Source organism: Herpailurus yagouaroundi, unplaced genomic scaffold (genome assembly GCF_014898765.1).
Source record: "Herpailurus yagouaroundi ecotype Mexico unplaced genomic scaffold, PumYag 100, whole genome shotgun sequence".
Taxonomy (NCBI): domain Eukaryota; kingdom Metazoa; phylum Chordata; class Mammalia; order Carnivora; family Felidae; genus Herpailurus; species Herpailurus yagouaroundi.
This window is the reverse complement of record NW_024412391.1, coordinates 54,476,689-54,498,761: the sequence shown is the minus strand read 5'-3', so window position 1 is coordinate 54,498,761 and position 22,073 is coordinate 54,476,689. Positions and strand designations below refer to the sequence as shown.

Here is a 22,073-nt window from a genome sequence, read left to right as displayed (position 1 = left end):
ACATATGCACTTTGATACATTTATTACATTCATTTATTAGTCTCTTTGTTTACAAATTGGAATCATGCTGCAGACATTGGTTTGGGTTTTTTTTTAACCACTTAATAAACTATAATGTGTAGCTTTAAAGATCAATACATCATACTATTTAGTAGTTTTATTAAACTTTGAATGGAGGTACTGTGATCTTTTTTCTCATTTTATTGTTTACTGACACTGAAGCTGCAAGTAATGTTTGCAACAAGTATTGCTCTGCATGAGGGTATAGGGGTGTGTGTTTTTGTATATGTGTGCTCTCAGGCTAGTATAAGTGAATAATAGACTCTGAGAAGTTGAATTATTGGGGCAAGGAATAGGCAAATTTTAAAATTATATACATATTCCCAGATTACTCTTCAAAACCCATATCTACTCAAATATTTATGAGTGACCTCTTTAATACATCTTTCCCACCACTGAATGTTATCCATTTTTTAATGTAATTAAGTAGCTATGTTTTAAAAGTTTAATTCTGAGGGCACCTGACTGGCTCAGTCTGTTAAGTGTCTGACTCTTGATTTTGGCTCAGGTCATGAATTCATAGTTCTGAGATTGAGCCCCTTATCAGGCTCCTCCCTCGGTGTGAAACCTGCTTAAGATTCAACCTCTCTCCCTCTCGCTTTGCCCCTCCTCTGCCTACAAACCATGCTTGTGGTTTCTCTGTATCAAAAAAAAAAAAAAAAAAAAAAAAAAAAAAAGCTTATGTTAAATTAATGAAGGTGAGGTTCTTTTTGTGTTTACTATTTACATTTCTTTTAACATTAATTTGCAACTTCATTTCCTTTATTCATTTTTAGTAAAGGAATTTTGCTGAATTCTTTTCAAAATTATTTACTAAGTTTTATTTCACAGATTTTACTAAATATTTCATGTGTTATTATTTATTAATATGTTACTGACATCTTTGCTTTGGTGTAATTTGTTAAGATTAATTAAATTTATTCTTCGTTTGAATATATTTTAAACTTTATGATTTAAACAATTGTTATTGGAATGATTAAAAATGTATTAAAACAGCCACAGTTTTCTTTTTTGGACTACAATTAAGCGAAGACTACATGAAGACATAGACTTCATTTATCCAAATGCACACACAATTGCAACAAACTCACAACACACACATACTAGACTTTAAAAACATGCAAAATATGTCAGCCTTATAGTGTCTGCTCTTAATCACTGCAGTATGTTAAGGGAAATTTTGAAAGTGCTTAGCAGACATAATTGAAGTACTTACAAATAATTTAAAACTTGAGATTGTGCTTGCCAGAAGGACTGTTTTATACAGTTCTTCATGTGCTATATTTTTAAGGCATGGCTGATTTTTAGCAATATATGGGAGGCACGTATAAACAAGTATACCTACTATGTTGTCTTACTACAAAATAGTTTCCAAACTTTATACTGATTATAAATATAGTGATAATTGGAGTTTAGGAACTAGATTTATAGTAATAATTAGACTGCAGTGAATATATTTTTAAAAATGAGAACTGAGGAGTTAAAAAATAAATAGGAAATGAGAAATTGTAATTGGAGAGAGATGCCCAGGAAGCAAAGCCCAAATCACAAAAGGAATCAGGATAAATGTATTTCTACAAGGGAAAATTTCCTTGACTCATTTTCTCATCTTTCTTTCAGCCCAATCTCTCTTCATTCCTCTACAGAAATAAAATCAATGAGTAGAGTTGAATAGGTCTATCCCCATATTTTAATAAAAATCTATACCATTATTTTATTATTATTTTTTTCCTATGAGTAAATTAAATCAGCTAGATATTTCTTTCATGACTCCAGAGCATCTTGGGTAATGAAAAAGACATCTCTAAAAGAGTTTCAGAGGAGATAGTTCTTACTGTCAGAGAATTATAACCAACACAAATGTCCCTTGTCTTCTAGGTGAATAGTTGGTATGCAATCAGGTTAAACATTATGTATATTAGAATCAATCAATATGTTGAATTGATGAATGGATATCCAACATTTATTGCATATTAATGATATACGAAATACGATGAGCCAAACCATGAAAGTTTCTTTCATGAAACCCAAATATATTTTAGCAAAAACACAATTCAGTTTATAACAATAAAGAATATGATTGTATAAATAATGGGCTTTGGGTTCTCAGATATCCAGATTCTTGTCCCATCATTGCACTTAGTAGCTATGTGACCTTGGGTGATTTATTTGACCTCTTAATTATGTTGTCAGGGATTATTTCCTTCCATCTTTCCAGAAAGTATAATAAGAACACCAAACTAGAAGTAGCACTGTGGCTTGGTTTCAACTCCTTGCTTCTTATACCTACTCACTTCAGTGAAGCTTCAGTTTCCTCATCTATGAAAAAAGGAGATTTGATCAGGAAATTTCTTAAGCCTCTTCCATATTTTAGGACACAAAGAATCTTTGTCTTCACACTCAATTTCCCATCCACAAGGTAAAATTAGGTTTCTTAGTGCTCGCTCATTCCTTTATTCTTAAGTTCTCTTGCAAGGCTATATATTGGAATTAAGGAGCAAAATACGTTGAATGTTTTAAAGTTTCAAAATCACTTATTTACTGGAAACAAAAAACCTTTGCCATTAGATTTCAAACACGATAGGAGTTGTTTTAAGAAACACAGTCTACACACTACAACTTATTTCCCAAGGGCTCTGTGAGAAAGACCTCTCCTAAAACTTACATTTTTGGAAAAGGTGGAGCTGAACTCTCATCTGTAGAAAACATCTGTCAGAATATATGACTCACTGCCAGAAGCCCTCTTTTGGAATCCTTTCTTAATAACAACAATGTATAACAAAAAGATGCTTTGTATTTCAGTGATGCCTTTATTTAGACCACCTTTCCAATCCATTTATAAACATGTCTGAGAAACACAGGCTATGTCTAGACTACCAAACACAAAAGACACCAAAATTGAACAGGAAGAGTGTTATACTATTGCTTAACTACTGTAGTCAGTAGTCTGAATATTCACATTAGTTTATGCCATTAATAACTTTCATAAAGACTATAGAAAAAAATTCAAATTTTATGGCAGCAGATTTCATTTAAATTTTCCTCAATAGGTTTAGACACATGTAAAACATCTTTACTAACTGTGATGGGTGCTGGTAGCTCAAAGAAATGTAGGCTATGCAGGACTTATCCACATAAAAAGGTAAAAATCAAAACAAAAGTGTTAAAATCTTTCACCCATTTTAAATTGTGTTATAGTCTAATTATCTGATTATCGAATTAGGTTAATTATTTATATATTCAAGACAAAATTTCGTTCTCAGATATAGGTCATGCAAGTATTTTCCCCAGGCCTTTGCTTGCTTTTTTTTTTTTTTTTTTCTTTTTTGGTAACAGTGTCTTTTGAAAATTACGTGTCTTGTAATTTCATATAAATTTTAGAAACAAATTTTTAATTTCCAAAATAAAGTCTACTGAGATTTTGATTGAGATTGCATTGAATCTAAGTAAGAATTTGGAGAGAAATGATGTCTTAACAATACAGAGTCATTCAAATTATGAATATAAGAAATTTCTCCATTTTTCAGATCTTTATTTTATCCCAGGTAGGTTTCCCAATTTTCAGTGTATAGAACTCACATGTCTTTTGTCAAATTTCTACCTAAATATTTCATATATTTGATATCATTAAAAGTGGCATTATTTTCATAATATCAATTTCCAGTTGTTCACTACTAATGCAATAGAAATATAATTAATTTTGTAAATTGATCTTATATCCTTGCAATTTCATTAAATTCATTTACTAGTTCTGATAGCTTTCTTCATAGATTTTCTAGGGTTTTTTACAAAGATCACTGCCTTTTATTTCTTTTTCTACCTGAATGCACAGGCTAGAATCTCCAGTATAATATTGAATAGAAATAATGAAAATGTACCACCTTGCTTTGCTCCTAATCTTAGAGGTAAAGCACTCAGTCTTTCACCATTAAGTATAAACTGTTAGTTTTTCATATATGCCCTTTGCCATGTTGCAAAGATTTTTTCACAATGTGGATATTTGAAAGCATTTAATCAGTCTCTACAGAGAACACAAATGTGAGACTATTACTTAGAGGCAAAGAATAAGGTACAAAAGCAAAAAGAGATTGCAAGCAAGCAACAGGCGCCAGACATTCCATAACAGATTTCCAGGGCCATTATTCATATGTATGTATCACACATGTATCATCCTATGTCTCCATCTTGAACAAGCTGATCTGTGCAAGGAATGTTGGCTTCAAGCTTCCATTGGCCATCTAATTGGTCAAGCAGGCTTGTCAAAGTAGTTAGGCTATAATGCAAGCATCAGTAAAGAAAGTGATCATTAGGCTCATCGGAGAGTTTCAGACCTTAAAACAATATGCAATAAACTCAAATGTCATTATGTGGTCTAAAAGTCACAAACCAGACATCCAGGCATTCCTAGAGATAAAGAGCTTTTCTACTCTAGTAGTAAACCAACTCTTTATCTCCTTACAGTTTGAAGTTCACTTCTGTGCTTACTTTGCTAAAAGTGTTTAGCAGAAATGGATGATGTATTTTGCTAAACATTTTTTCTGCATCAGTTCAGATGATTGCATGGTTTTACCTTTGTGAGCTGTGATTAAGGAGAATCACATTGGTCAATTTTTAAATCTTAAAATAAACAGGCATCCTGGGATAAACCCTCTTTGGTTTATTGTTAAATTTGATTTGCTAAAATTCTGTTAGGAATTTTTACATCAATGTTCATAAAGGATATTTATCTTTCAGTTTTTTTTTTCTTGTAATATTTTTATCTGGTTTGGCATCAGGATCATAATGAGCTTTTAGAGTTGGGAGGTGTTCCTTTCTCCTCAACTTTCTGGACGACTTCTGGTAGAACTTGGTATTATTTTCTCCTTAAATGTTTTGTAGAATTTTCCAATGAAGGTACCTCATCTTAGATTTTTTCTGCAAGGGAGGGCTTTAACTAATAATTCAACTTTTTAAATAGATCTAGGCTGTCCAAATATCCTATTTTTTGCGTAAAGTTTGTTGGTTTGTGTCTTTCAAGGACGTTTTCTAATTCATCTAAATTGTCAAATTTATTGGCATAAAACTCATTATATTTCTTTATTGTCCTTTGAATGGGAATACAGTTTGTAGTGATATCACTGTTCTCATTCCTAATTTGGTCATTTGTGACTTCTTCTCCCTTATTTTCTTTATCAGTCTGGTTAGAGATTTATCAATTTTATTGGTACTCTCAAAGAAGCAGCTTTCACTTTTAATTTTTCTATTCCCATTTATTTCTACTTTCCACATTTATTATGTCAGTTCTTCTGTTTCCTTTGGGATTATTTTTTTTCAGATTTTGCATTTCATAACATAGAAGATTACTCATTTGATAATTTTCTTCTTTTTTATAGTTTTTTAGTGCTATAATTTTGTTTTTAAGTATAGTTTTAACTGCATCTCAAAAATTTTGATATGTTGTTTCATTTTTATTCAGTTTAAAATATTTGCTAATTTATTTTTCCTGTGTTGTTTCATCCATGGATTATTTAAAAATTTGTCCGAAAGTTTCCAAATATGTGGGGATTTTCCCAGTATTTCATTGTTAGTGGTTACTAATTTAATTCCATTTTGGTCAGAGAACATCCTCTGTTTAATTTGAGAAATTTCAACTTGAGACTTCTTTTCTGGCTCAGAATATAGCCTTTCTTGGTAATGCTGTGTGTGTGTACTTGAAATGAATGTGTATTCTGTCATTAAATGGAGTATTCTATAATTATCAATTTGTTCATGTTGGCTAGTACTTCTGTTCCTGTTTTTATTAACCTTGATGACAACATATTTATTTTATCAGTTATTGAGAAAAGGATGTAATCTGGCCCTATGGATGTGGATTTCTCTATATTTTTTCTTGTATCATCAATTTGTATTTCATGTATTTTGAAACTCTGTTATTTGATGCACACACATGTAGGACTGTTATATACTAGGGCTGATGAAATGATCCCCTTTATCATTATGAAATGACCCTCTTTACCCCCTGTAATATTCTTAGTTTTGAAATCTATTATGTCTGAAATTACTACAACTATTTCAGCATTGTTTTCACTAAAGTTAGTATGGTATCAACTCCCATCCCATTAATTTTTTACCATTGCTGTATTTATATTTGAAGTGGGTTTCTTTTAGGCAATGATAGTTGGATCTTATTTTATCCAATCTAACAATCTCTTTTGAATGTTTAGACCATTTATATTGCATGTGATTATTGATATTAAACGACCTCCTGGTTATTTGTTTTCTACCTGTCCATTTTTTTCTCTTTCCTTTTTTTTTTTTTTTTTTCTTGTTTCTTTCAGGTTGAGTATTTTTATGATTCCATTTTGTAACCTTTTTGGGTTATTAGTTGTAATTCTAAATGGTGACAAATAAGCATATGAAAAGATGCACATCTTGAGTCATTAAGGAAATTCAAATTAACATTCCAATGAGATAGCACCATATACCCACAGAATGGGTAAAATTAAAAAGTCAGATAACAACAAATATTGGTAAGGAAGTGAAATAACTAGAATTCTCATGTACTGCAGGAGGGAATATAAAAGATGTACAGCCACTTTATAAAACCGTGTGGAAGCTTCTTAGAAAGTTAAATCCATACTTATGTTATAATCTAGCTATGTAATAATTAGATATTGATCCAAGAGAAAAAAAGCATATGTCCACATAAAGACTGCACACAAATGTTCACAGTATCTTTATTCATAGTAGTAACTTGAAAACAACTCAAATGTCCATCAAAAGATGAGTGAATAAATTGTAGAATATCTATGCAGTGGAATTCTACTCTGCAACATGGATGAATACCAAAATAATTATGTGGAGTATAAGATGCCAGATAAAAAGGGGCTCATACTGAACGATTCCTGTGATGATTAATTTTATGTGTCAACTTGATTAGGCCATGGGATGCCCAGGAAGCTAACTAAACATTATTTATGGGTGTGTTTGTAAGGGTGTTCCTAGAAGAAATTAGCATTTAAATTGGTGGACTGAGTAAAGCAGAAGTCCTTGCACAATGTAGATATCATCCAATCCCCTGAAGGCTTGAATAGAACCAAAAATATGCCTATTTGAGCTAGGACATTGATCTCCTGCCCTAAGTGCTCCTGTTACTCAGGTCTTTAGACCTGGACTGGAATCTACACCAGTAGGTCTCTAGCTCTCAATCTCAATCTCTCTCTCTCTCTTTCCATTTTTATAACATTCTAAAAAAATGCAAACTAATCTATAGTGACAGAAGTAGATCACTGTTTGCCTGGGGATGGGTGGATGGTGCAAGGAAATGAGAAGAAAGAATTACAAAGGCTAACGGGAAAACATTTAGGATTAATGAATATGTTCATTATCTTACTGATGATAATGGACCCAGAGATATATAGATATAGTTATTAAACAATAAATAGATAAATATTAAACACTAAATATTGTAGGTCAACTACATCTCATTAAAGCAGTAAAAAAAAAAAAACAATGTAAGATATTTTACACTAAATTCAAGTAGAAAGTAGAGGAAATCTCTGTTATAAGAATTCCAAGAATTTGATGATCACCGAGTACTGGGGCAGCTATAGGAAATATTAAACTTAAACTGTATCTTTATATGGTGCCTGGGTGACACAATTAGTTAAACAAGTGCCTGAGTCTTGATCTCCACTCAGGTCATGATCTCCTGGTTCATGAGTTCGAGTCCCACATTGGACTCTGTGCTGATGTTGCAGAGCCTGCTTGGGATTCTGTCTCTTCTTCTCTCTGCCCCTCCCCTGCTTGTGTTCTCTCTCTCAAAATAAATTAAAAAAAAAAAAAAAAAAACTTAAAAAATTAAAAAAAACCAAAAAACTGTGTTTTGGTGTATACAGATATGTTGATGAAGGGAGTTTATGGTTAAAATGACCCCTGATTTTGGATAGTGCTAAACACCAGCAACTTCCTCTAACTTTACACTAAAAGGACGTTTCCATATGGTACAGGCAAAGACAACTGTCTTCTCTTTCCCCTTTGCCTGTCCAAAACTCTTCCATGTGTCTAGTTATGTCTACTTCTTTGGTGACATCTGAGGGATCTCTCATGTCTTTATCTGGTCTTATTTAGTAGTTAAAATATCCAGACCCATGTAATTGTCAAAACCTAATTTCATTTAGAATCAGTGATCTCTCTACCTCTCCTTTGTTGTACATGTTCAGGTATGGAGTCTGCAGTAAAAAAGAGAATGTGCCTTCACCTTACCTTTTTCTCTCTATTCCTTATCCTTAGCTTGCTAACTCACATTTCTTTCCTTTTCAGGGTGAGAAAAGTTGGAAGAAAAAAGAGGTAGGGGAAGGAATGGTTTTACTTATCTAGTACAATTATGATTTTGCTTTAGCAAATGTTTAAATTTGACTCTTGTCTCATGGAAGATTGTATTGTACTTCCAGTTACTTGAATGATAACATCTTTTTGTTTGTCCTTTGCTCCCCAACTCAAGATTCCTCCCTCATCCTTGGATTTCTGAAGGTGTACCCATTTGGTTGGGGTAATCTCAAACCTGCAAATGGTCCTCTTTAAATCAATTCCTAGCCAGCTCTTTCTCATTTGGCACAGTGTAGATTCCAGAAAACATTCACTTATCATTGTAGGACATGTGTGATGGCTACCTCATCTCTCTGTGTCTCAGAGATGCCTCAGGCACTTGCATGCTCTTCCCTCATTCCAGAGCATATATATTGAGGTCTCCAAATGGTTAGATTAATACTTTTCAGAGTGACTTCAGTTAAGAATAAAGTACCATCCTTGCTTTTCTCACTTTTTGAGTAGAGGGAGGCAGATGGGCAGAGGGAGGGGTGGAATGACCTAGCAGTTCAACAACTTTATGCAAAGACAAAAAAAAATACCTCTTAGCTTCTTCAACCTCAAAACTTTTATACTCTGATGAATATTTAACTAGCGCTTGAAAAAAGTTTTCATTTTTCTTTCCTTGCTGTTTTCTTTGCTAGTCCAACATACGCAGTGTATGCATCAGTGTGGAATGTGGAAGCACTTGTTTGCTATTGTTTTCTTCTTGGAATTTGAAGTCTTAGCCAGAACTAAAACAGAAAGGTTTTCATTTTTAACATCCTGTTAGAAGAATGTATATTGCCAAGGATAGGATGTAATTGAATTTGACTATCAAAATCTGTGGTTCTCAGGACATAAGATTTCAAGAGACATCATTTAATAGCATCTTGAAAATATGTGTGATTAGAGTTAGGATATATATATATATATATATATATATATACACATATATATAATGTATTTGCATTTATTTCAGACTCTGTGTCAATATGGAATTAGGATTTGATTTGGATAACAAAACAAGATTATGTAGAACTCTAAAAATGTCAAAATGTTGGAAAACAACCTTATTAATATAACAATTTTCCATGGAAGCTATCAAAATAAAAATTACATTTTGAAAAATAGTTGTTCCTTATAATGTCACAGATTTATCTAAATTGACATTAAAATCATGACTTGGTTCTTGCAACTAATAATGCATGATTGATTGTTTGGGGCATGGGATAATATGAGCAAATGCCAAATAGTTTTATTATGTCCTGAAGTTATCAGTTAGAGTTTGAGGTTGAAAATTTCATAACAAATTAAAATGATAAAATCTTTAAAACTAGTTTATAAAGCAGGGGGAAATAGGTATAAACTTGCTAGGAGGTCTGTCAAAGACAAAAATCCAGACAAGTAAGGAAAATGATGCTATTCAGGCATTCCAATAAGGAGAGCACCCAAGATCTCAATATCAGAGTTTATTAGCTGGATGGTTTTGCTTTGGACATATATAAGCAAGAATAAATGATTTATTGGTAGGATACTTATATAATAAAGATTGTTTTTAAAATCAGGGAGTCTCAGTCAGTCAGCTAAATAAGACATATTTATCTTTGTGTCTAGCTGGTGTGAGGAAATAAACATTTCTGCTAAGCATTTGTGAGACAAAAAATGGGAATTTCAGAGGTCCATATCTGACCTTATAATAAAGGAAGGGGTTATCTGCAAGTCTTAGGGGAGTCATAAAAAAAGAGTGAACTGTGTATTTTATCCAAGTCATGTGGGGAAGAGCGGCTCTTTGCTGTAAGCCATTTCCTGGGACACAAAAGTTTGGAAGATTCTAGGAAATAAAGTCGTGTTGAAGATTTCCTAACCACCACTTTTTTCTGGGGGCAAAAAGTTCACGTGAAGGTCAGCAATGTCACAGTTACTTCTGGGAAGCTACTAGAAGGTTAAATTAGCAAATATTTCTTTCTGTAATTTTTTTAAATGATGGCATTGGTGTGTTACAAATAAACAAATAGTCTCAACTTCCTGCCTAACACATAGAGAGATTGGAATTCATCAATCCCATTCTCACAACAAGAAAAAAGCTGAACTAACTGAAAAAAAAAAAAAAAAAACCCAACACCTCTATACTTAGGCCAGACAGAAGAGGGTAGGTAAAGGGGAGCGGGAGGTGAAGGCTTCCAGTTATGGAATGAGTAAGTTACAAGGACACAAGGCACAACATAGGGAATACAGTCAGTAGCAATAGTGTAACAGTGTCCTGGGGTGGCAGAAGGTAGCTGTGCTTGCTGAGCACAGCATAATGTACAGACCTGTTGAATCCGTACGTTGCACACCTGAAACTAATGTCACATTGTGTGTCAACTATACTTCAGGGAAAACAACCACCACAACTCAGAATCATAAGAGAATTGAAGTCACAGGGCAAACCACTGCCCTGAAAATTAGAGACAAGGGGATACACAGTGCACAGTTTACCAAGAATAGAAGCAGGCACAGGCAACAGCAACAGGTTGAAATATTTAAGTGTTCAACATCTTACCTACAAGTTAACAATGATATATTATACACTTAATTTCTTAAAGAGGTAAATCTCATAGTCAATGCTCTTTCCACAATAAAATAGTACCAAAAAAAAAAAAAAAAAACAAAAAAACAAAACCACAAGTGTAACTGACTAATTGCTAGCGACTGATCTTGGACTACCTTGTGAGATTCAAAACTCCTGGGCTCAGCCTGAAAGGGGCTGCTGTACATTCTGAGTTTCACCTCCAGGAGTTGAATTCCTCAAGATGAAAATCAGAGGAAAATTCTGTCATGCTTCTGGCAGGGAGGCATGAGACGGGCATTAACCAACTGGAGATATGCTTATAGTATTCTGTCCTTTATAACAACGGTCTGGCCTCAAAGAAAACTACTTTACCAGAAATAATGTCACTCACAAGTGAGGAAGAAATAAAGAGTCTCTTAGACAAATAAAAATTGAGGAAATGTGTTGCCAGCAGACCTGCTTTGCAAAAAAATGTTAAACATTCTTCAGAAAGAAGAGAAATTATATAGGTCAGAAACCCAGATTTGTGAAAAGAAAGGAAGAGCATGAGAAAAGGAAATAAATGAGGGTAAAATAAACATTTATTTGTATTATTCCTAATTAATCTAACAGACACCAGTTTACTTAATAATAGCAACAGTATATTTGTTGATCACAGCTTGTGGATAAGTGAAATGAGTAACAGTCATGTTACTAGGGATGATACAGGTGACTTGGGGCTGCTGTTATAAGAAATCTGTACCTTCAGTGAAACCATTCCAGTGTTGTGTGTAAATGTACTTCAGTTACTTATGAATGTGCGCTAAAACTCTAGGGCATCCTCTAAAAATGTTTTCAAAGGAATATAATTGTTTTGCTAAGAGAAATGAAAAAATGGGAGTCATATTAAATGCTGAACTAAACCAGAAAAGGAGGGTGGGGACAGTAAAGGACAAAACAAAACCAGAATGAGACCAATGAGAGAAAACTAACAAATATCATAGAATTTAAGACTTAAATACATTAAAAAATAAGGGCATATTGAAAAAAACATAACATGCTAGCACCAATCAAAATAAAGTCAGAGTAATGATATTCATTCCAGATAAAGCATACTTGAGAGCAAGGAAGATCATCAAGGATAAAGAGGACATTACACAAGCATAAAGTTCTCCAAGAAGCACACAATCTCCAAGAAGAGGTAACAATCTTTAATGTTTATACACCCAGCAACAGGATGTCAAAATACTCAAGACAAAACCTGATTGAACATCAAGTAGACACATCCACTACTATTGCTACAAACTTCAACATCACTCTATCGATAACTGATAGCTCCAGTGGGCAGAAAAATCAGTAGGCACATAGTTGAACTGGACAGTACCATCGATCAATAGGGTCTAATTGACATTTATAAAATATTTCATCCAACGTCAGAACATACATTCTTCTGAAGCTCATATGGAACATTCACCCATGTGGACCATATTCTGGACGATGTAACACACCTTAACAAATTTAAAAGAAGAGAAATCAAATAAAGTATGCTTTCAGTTCCCAATGGAATGAACTAAAAATAAATATAAATAACAGAATGAGAGCTGGAAATTCCCCCAAATATTTGGAGATTAGATAACGTGCTTATAAATAACACATTATTCAAATAAGAAATCTCAAGAGAAATTAAAATATATTTTGAACTAAATGAAAATAAAAATACAACACATCAATATTTATAGGACACAGTAATAACAATGCCCAGAAAGAAATTTATGACATAGAATGCATGTATTAGAAGAAAAGAAGTCTCCGAGGTCAAAAACCTAAACTTCCAAGTTAGGAAACTAGAGGACGAAGGACAAATTAAATCCAAAGTAAGCAGAAAATAAGAAGTGATAAAAATAACAGAAACAAATTAAAAGCAGGCTATTATATAAAACCAATGAAATAAATAACTGGTTCTTTTAAAAGATCAATAAAATATATAAACCTCTACCCAGGCAAACCAACAAAAAAAGACATAAGATACAAATTACTAGTGTAAGAAATGAAAGAGGGTCCATTACTACTGATTCTATGGATGTTAAAGGAGTAATAAAGGATATGATGACTAACTCTATACCCACAGATTTGATAACTTAGGTGAAGTGGAACAATTCCTTGAAACGTCCTGCTGTCATTGGGACCACATTTTAAAAACCATTGTTTTAAGTGAACTTAGACCACCATGATTTTTAAATGTTTCTGTCATTTTTTATAACGTCTTTTTTTTTTTAACATTGAACTGCCATTTGCCACTTCTCTTCCATCTTAAAACAACAACAAAAGCAAACACCTATAACTAGATAGCCGCTTATGCATCCTTTTTTTTTTTCTCTCTCAGTTATTTGTTGGTAAATCTTCACTCTGGGATATGAATCTGCCCCATCATGCATGAGGAAATCCATCTATATGCCAAAACTCAGCACAAGGCTTATCGACAACTCCATAACACAAGAGAAAGAATGTTCTTTTTTGAAGATTTAGGAAAACAAATAGCTGAAAATGATTTATTATAATAATCTATAGAAAACAGAGGACATATGTGGGATGAGCTATTTAATGTTCTTTCAAAAGATAAAGAAAAACATTACCTGAATCCTTTCTAAAAAACTGACTTAAAAAAAAAAAAAACTGACTTGATTATGTTACTGGATAGGAATCACAACTGAATACTCAAACTATGTTCTGTTGGACCTTCTAATATAAACAATAGGGCAAAATGCAATTCATCCTAAAGTCTCTGTCAAGAATTGTCACTGGAAACAAGCCTCATGGAAGGAATGGCCACATTATTGAATCTACATGTATGTGCAAGGTATATTATACTTTTACAGTGTAATTTGGCTGATGAACCAAGGGAAACAATTTCCTTAACTTGTTGTTTCTAAGTCTTTTACTAAAGTTTGCTACCAAATTCTAAAGTCCAGTGACATTATAACTGGGTAAGAAATAACATCACTGGGGCGCCTGGGTGGCTCAGTCGGTTGAGTGTTCGACTTTGGCTCAAGTCATGATCTCACAGTTCGTGAGTTCGAGCCCCACGTCAGGCTCTGTGCTGATAGCTCGGAGCCTGGAGCCTGCTTCAGATTCTGTGTCTCCCTCTCTGTCTGCCACGCTCCTCCTCACACACTCTCTCTCTTTCTCTCTCTTTCTTTCTCTCTCTCTCTCTCTCAAAAATAAATAAACATTAAAATTTTTTTTAAAAGAACTCTTGCAATTTATTGATCTGTAAGATACCCTAAATTAAGAGTGGGGATTTTGTTTTGGGTCTCATGTGGAAACAGTAGCTCATAACTGTATTGAGGAGAATAGGAAACCTTAATTTAGTTTACAGGATTATTTTTGAATGACTTTAAAGCATTACTATTTGACCCTTGAAAAATATTTGGAACATTGGTGTTTAGATTTCCTTCTCCATTCACTCTTGCCACTTCCACTCAGGTCATGATCTCACGTGCAGTAAGTCCTAGTCCCTGAGTTCGAGCCCCATGTCGGGCTCTGTGCTGACAGCTCAGAGCCTGGAGCCTGCTTCAGATTCTGTGTCTCCCTGTCTCTCTGCCCCTCCCCCGCTCATGCGCTCTCTCTCTCTCTCTCTCTCTCTCTCTCTCTCTCTCTCTCAAAAATAAATAAACATTCAAAAAATTTAAAAAAAAAAGAAATAACATCACTTAAGTGTCCTATAACAAAGGTAGCTTATAAATAATACATATCATTCTAATAGTGATATGATGTAACACGATGTTAATCATGCCTAACTTACTTAGTCATACATATTATGGTAAATATAATGGAACATTTATCCCATAGTTACCACTAAATAAGCACAATAATAAAGCTCTTAAAATAGTAATATATAATGTTCTCCAGTTAAACACATTTTACAGTAGGCATAAGCAGATTCTTCCAAAGTATTTCCCTATGACACTCTGAGGAGCATAGAATTTTCCTATTTTTATTCATTATATTGAGTTAAAAAATCAGTGACATATGTTTAACATTACCTGGTGAGGAAATGCCAAGTTTACATTCACTAGTTAAAGTAAGCAAATGCTTAGAAACACAGAAAAATCTTATAAACTGTCACTACCTGTCACCTGTCAATGTTAACATTTTAAAACTAATAGGGATGTATTCACTGGCTGGAGTGATCACCTAAGAACTATGCCCAGACAAAGTTTAGGGAAATGAACATAAAAGTTTCTTGCAGATCAAAGACGATAAAAGAGAACATTTGGAGAGATCGCAGCTGGGCCTCTTCCCACTCTGCAGGTTGCCTGGAATAGATGGCCAGGAAACTTCTTGACTTCTGAGGAGGGAGAAGGGGTGTTCTACCTGGTGTAGTCATCTTAGGATAATCTAGAAAAGTTTGTGTATCTGAAGTAGGCAATATGTGTGACATAATTAATGTGCTGCCATCATGCATGGACTTGTCAGGATGTAAAAGTGATCAATGTATCTAGACTCTAGAGTATCATATCAATCTGACTGGGCTTCCAGTTTATCCAGAAAGGCAGAGATTCCCTTTTTCTAACATCTCTTTGTAGGCTGGGAGTGGTCCTGCCTCTATAGGTAGGGTGTTGCCATAGGCAGATTGCCACTGAAGTGAGATGTTTTAAGACCTCATCTTGGAATTCAAATTTCTGTTGCTACAGCAATATTCTGGCTGAGCATGTCTGAAATGTCTATTATTCTCCCCTACAGGCAAGCAGGAAGAAAAACGATCTCTGGAACATAGCTTAAGTCCAGATAATCAGGACAGTAGGAATCTCTTCTTCCCCAAACTCTGTTCCCAGTAAAAACCCAGGGGTATGTGGGTTGCCCAACAGTTGCCCTCTGTCACCTTCAGAATCTGAGTGAACCAATGTCTCATTTTTACCAGTAACTGGTTGAAAAACTTTTAATCCCTCTGGGCCCTAGTTAACTCCTGTAATTAAGGAAGCAATAGAATTTGACAATAAAGATTCTGGAGCTAAAACCCAGCTCCAATATTTTCTAGCTGAGTGACTGTGGATGAGTTTTTTTAACCATTCTTTACCTCAATTTCTTCACCTGCAAAATGGAAATCATGGTAGTTCTTACTTCAGAGAGTAGATATAAAAAAACAAATGAGTTAATATATATATATATAAGTACTTAGAAGAGAATCTGGTACATAACAGATGCAATAGAAGTTTTTGATACTATCTTTAAACTATTATCATCATGGCATTTTTTCAATAATAGAAAGTTGGAAAGGTTTGCATGTGATAATTGAATGTTTCTGCATTCAATAGCCAGTGAAATCACATAAAAATTACACCTACATGCAACTTTAGAAATGTAAGTAGAGAAATAGTTAAGTAATATACTATATAGATAGCAGTATTTCAGTAGCATTTCAACATTTCAGGGGGCTGTGGTTTTCCATTCTAACTTTTCCGTGTTTAAAAAAAAATGTATAGATAAATATATCATTTTCAACAAAAATTTAAACTACAAAAATGATTATACCTGATAAAGAGCCATGACGAGCATGTGGAGAAGAGAACTATTATTTAACATATGGTGGCTAGAAAATTGGCTATGAAATGCTTCTATCAAAATAAATTTCTAATGAAGAGAAATTTAAATTTTGAGAAGTTCAATGATAAAAAGAGAAAATACATGGGAGAATTAAGAAATCTCTAAATAAGAATAGATTTTATAAGGTTAAAACACATCACAACAATAGAGATGAGACAGGATTTTTGGTACAGTGGAGTGAACACCTTGGTATATTTCCACAAAAGCAACATGGTATCATCAAAACAATTCTTTCAGGACTCTAGAAATTGGGGCACCTGGGTGGCTCAGTCAGTTAAGTGTCCAACTCTTGATTTCAGCTCAAGTCATGATCTTCCAGTTAGTGAGATTGAGCCCCACAGTGGGTTCTATGATGACAGCATGGAACCTTTTCAGGATTTTCTCTTCTCTCTCTCTCTCTCTCAAAATAAATAAATAAACATTTAAAAAATAAGAAAGGATTCTCTCTCCCCTTTGCACCTGCCCAAAAAAAAAAAAAAACCAAAACTCTAGAAATTAACCAAAGGCTTACAGAAATCTAAAGAGTGATTATTCAAGAAAAAAACTACTGAACCTTAGTAAAAACAGCATGGTATTTGATGCTGAACTTGGCCTACTCCCAGTTCCCTGTCCACAACAGTGTAATTTAAAACCACAGTAAGATACCATTTCACATCTACAAGGATGTCTATAAGACAGATAATAACAAATGCTGATGGGAATACGAGGAAACACACTGGTCAGGATGAAACTGGTGCAGCCATTTTGGACAATGTTTGGAAGTTTCTCAAGAAGTTTAACATTAACCTACCATATGAATGAGCAATTTCACTCCTAAATATCTGCACAAGAGAACTGAGAGGACATATCCTCACAAGGACACATTCACAGTTCTCTTATTCATCATATCTGAAAACTGAAAAACTGCCCATCAACTGTAAAGACAAAATAGATAGACAAAATGCTTCATATTCACACAATGAAATACCATTCAGCAGTAAAAACTGTTGACGTAGGCCTTGTCATGGATGAATTTCAAAACATTATGCTAAGTAAAAGAAGCCAGGAACAAGACACCACATATTGTATGGTTCTATGTTTATGAGATTTCCAGAAAAAGGCAAATATTTACAGAAAACAGATTAACAATTGCCTGAAGCTGCAACTAAGAACAGGGATTAATTATAAATGGGCAAAAGCAATCTTACTGGAGGAATAAAAATGTTCTAAAACTGATTTATGGTGATGGATACACCATTCAATAACATTAGTAATCATTAAATTGTAATACACTTTAAATGGGTGTATTTTATATGTTAAAATATATACCCAATAAAAATTTTTACAAGAATATTTTAAAATAATCCCCACCCCCAGCAATCAGGGAACACTTTCCTAGGCACATTCTGGGATCACTGGCTTGGAAGCCTGATTGGACAGAGGGGCAGAGTTTCATTTGCTAATAATTTGCCATATCCAGTAGTGAGAGCAATAATAGAGAGGAGAATTTATAAAGTTGTATCATGGGGAGCATTTGAATGAAAACCTTTCGAAAAAAAACGACCTTTATTAAACAGGAAATTCTTGGTGTGAAGTCTAATTGTGGGATGACAGTGAGTCAAATATGTATAAGAAAATTTGAAGCTAGTCAGGGGCCAAGATGGCGGAAGAGCATGGAAGTTTGTTTTGCATCTCTTGTCCCTGAAATGCAGCCAGATCAACAGTAAACCAACTGGCATACCTAAAAAACTGATTTGAGGATTAATACAAAAATCTGCACAAACTGAGCCACAGAACTTGGCAGGTATGCTGCACAGAGAGGTGAACTGGGGGAGAGAGAGGAGGTCAGGGAACTGCACTGCGGAGGGCAGAGAGCTGTTTTTGTTTGAGGAGAGAAGATAGAGAGGGGTGAGAGTACGGGAAAAGCACCCCCACCAAAAGCAGCTGGAGAAAAAAGTCTGAGTGGAAACATCCATGAGGGACTGAAAAAAAAGGGAAAAAGTAGAGGGTTTAAATTTCATAAAGAATCTATAAACAGTGGGAATTCAGAGTCTGAAATTCCACAGCAATAACTGGTGGTGTTCTGGTGGGAAGGGCGAATCCCCAGGAGCAGAGAATGAGGTCCAAGGGGTCTGAGGGCTATAAGGAGAGAGGCAGTGCCCCTGCTGGGAGGACATTTGGTAGAGGTGGTACAGCCTTCCCACAGACAAAGGCCCCAGTGGACCCTGGAGAACAGCCACACTCACTGATGTTGGAGCAAGGACGTTAAGGGGGAAGCCTGGTGCCAGATACATGATTTGCCCTAATTCCTGAAATGCTACACAATCGTGCAAACTTTTTCTGGGTCAGGTTGGTGTCTGGCCACAGTCTCTGGGCATTTGCAGCAGCATGGTCTTACCAATGTTCCCCGGGGGTGGGCCAGCATCCGGCCATTGCTCAGTGAGCCACTCCCCTAGAGGGTCAGAATGGGTCAAAGACAAAGTCCCTCAGAAGTGAGGGGTTGGGAAACACATCCCCATATAAGATAAAAATCAGGAGGGAGGTGCCGCCTGGCAGCCTGATGGTTTGGTCATGGACAGTGGAGAAGTGAGGAGTGGACTGAAGGTGGAGACAAAGGAAGGGTGCTTGATTGCCAGTCTGGGAGAGCATAGAGTACTGATATTAGACACTGGGTAGCTGGGTGACTCCATTTTCACCCCTCCCGTGCATGTGCATACATGCCTAGATACACCAAAGCAATCCACTCCAGTAAACTAAGCAGCGCCACCTAGTGGAGAATGGAGCCATTACACTAAGCCCCACCCAACTGGGCCAACCACACTCTTGAAGAACACAAATCTCTCTACCTGCTTAGCTAACAGACTATAAAGTGCTTCATAGTTTAACTTCTAGTAGAAAATGGGTGTAATTTCAATCGTATTTCACTCTGTTTGCTGGTTCATCTATTAAATTTTTCTTTTTTTCTTTTCTTATTCTTGAATATAGAAAGAGAAAAATTTGTTTTTATTTTCCATTTTTATTAGAAATATTTTTCTTCAATTTTTTCTACTATATTTTTTTACAATTTTTTTAAATTCTATTTTACTTACATCATTTCCTTTTATTATATTTTGTTGTATCCATTTTACAAAATTTCAAAGGTTTTCCTTTTTTTCTTTTCTTTTTTCTTTTTTTTCTTTTCTTATCTTTCCCTTTTTTCTCTAATCTATCAATTTTTTTTTCAATAAGCAGACGAAAACACACCTAGGATATAGCATCCTTTATTTGATTTTTTTGTTTTTAATTTTTTCTTTTTACTTTCTTAATTTCTGTTCTTCCTTAAAAGAGATGAAATGAAGGAGTTGACCTCAAAAGAAAGAACAAGAAGAAATGACGAACAGCCAGGGACTTAACACAGACACAGTAGGATGTCTGAACCAGAATTTAGAATCGCAATAATATGAATACTGACTGGGGTTGAAAATAGATTAGAATCCCTTTCTGTGGAGATAAAAGAAGTAAAAGCTAGTCAGGATGAAATAAAAAATGCTATAACTGAGCTGGAATCTCGAATAGTTGCCATGGAGGTAAGTATGTATGAAGCAGAGCAGCGAATCAGCAATATAGAGGACAAACATATGGAGAATAAGGAAACAGAAAATAAAAAGGAAACTAAGACAAAAGAGCATAAGAATTAGAGAACTTAGTGACTCATTAAAAAGGAATAACATCAGAATCATAGGGGTCCCAGAAGAGGAAGAGAGAGAAAAAGAGGTAGAAGGTTTATGTGAGCAAATCATGGCAGAAAACTTTCCTAACATGGGGGTAGACACAGATGTAAAAATCCAGGAAGCACAGAGGATTCTCATTAGATTCAACAAAAACCAACCATCAGTAAGGCATATGATAGTCAAATTCACAGAATACTCAGGCTAGGAAAGAATCATGAAAGCCACAAGGGAAAAATGGTTCTTAACCTATAAGGGAAGACATATCAGGTTTGAAACAAACCTGTCCACAGAAACTTGGCAGACCAGAGAGGAGTGGCAGGATATATTCAGTGTGGTGAATTGCAAAAATATGCAGCCAAGAATTCTTTATCCAGCAAGGCTGTCATTCAAAATAGAAGGAGAGATAAAAAGTTTTCCATACAAACAAAAATTAAAGGAGTTCATGACCATTAAACCAGCCCTATAAGAAATTTTAAGGGGGACTCTTTGAGGGGAAAAAAGACAAAAAAAAAAAAAAAAAAAAAAAAGACCAAAAGCAACAAAGACTAGAAAGGACTAGAGAAGGCCACGAGAAACTCCAACTCCACATGCAACATAATGGCAATAATATCTTTCAGTACTCACTTTAAACGTCAATGGACTAAATGCTCCAATCAAAAGACAAAGGTTAACAGAATGGATAAGAAAACAAGATCCATCTATATGCTGTTTACAGGAGACCCATTTCAGACCTAAAGTCACCTTCGGACTGAAAATAAGGGGATGGAGAACAATTTATCATGCTAATGGTCACAAAAAGAAAGCCAGAGTAGCCATACTTATATCAGACAATCTAGATTTTAAAATAAAGACTATAACAAGAGATGAAAAAGGGCATTATATCATAATTAAGTGGTATATCCACCAAAAAGTACTAACAATTGTAAACAATTATGTTAAAATGTAGGAGAACCCAAATATATAAATCAATTAATCACAAACATAAAGAAACTCATTGATAATAATACCATAATAGTAAGGGATTTGAACACCCCACTTACACCAATGGATAGATCATCTAAACAGACAAACAACAAGGGAACAATGGCTTTGAATGACACACTGGACTGGATGGACTTAACATATATTCAGAACATTTCATCCCAGAGGAGCAGAATACACATTCTTGTTGAATACACATGGAACATTCTCCAGAATAGATCACATACTGGGACACAAATCAGCCCTCAGCAAGTACAAAACCATCAGATCATACTGTGCATCTTTTCAGACCATAACACTATGAAACTCAAAATCAACCACAAGAAAAAATTTGGAAAGATAACAAATACTTGGAGACTGAAGAACATCCTACTAAAGAATGAATGGGCTAACGAAGAAGTTAAAGAGGAAATTAAAAAGTAAATGGAAGCTAATGAAAATGATAACACCACAGCCCCAAACCTCTGGGATGCAGCAAATGTGGTTATACGAATGAAGTACATAGCAACCCAAGCCTTCCTAAAGAGTGAAGAGAGGTCTCAGATACACAATTTAAACTTACACCTCAAAAAGATAGAAAAAGAACAGGAAATAAAACCCCAAACCAGCATAAAATAGGAAATAATAAAGATTAGAGCAGAAATCAATGCTATTGAAACCAAAAAAAAACAAAAAACAAAAACAACAAAAAAAAAACCCCAGTAGAACAGATCAATGAAACCAGGGGCTAGTCCTTTGAAAGAATTAACAAAATTAATAAAGCCCTAGCCAGTGTGATCAAAAAGAAAAAGAGAAGGACCCAAATAAATAAAATCAAGACTGAAAGAGGAGATATCACAAACAACACAGCAGAAATACAAACGATAATAAGAGAATATTAT

The 22,073-nt window shown here is 34.5% G+C and overlaps 1 long non-coding RNA gene across 1 annotated transcript in view; it reads right to left on the bottom strand.

Annotated features, from left to right (window-relative positions):
- Positions 1 to 2,847: 2,847 nt before the first annotated feature.
- The window catches only part of LOC121028675 (uncharacterized), an 87,502-nt gene continuing 68,276 nt past the window's right edge, over positions 2,848 to 22,073 (bottom strand). Inside the window, exon 4 of the long non-coding RNA XR_005789379.1 lies at positions 2,848 to 4,333. This is a non-coding gene — a long non-coding RNA (uncharacterized LOC121028675). The remainder of the gene's footprint in view (positions 4,334 to 22,073) is intronic.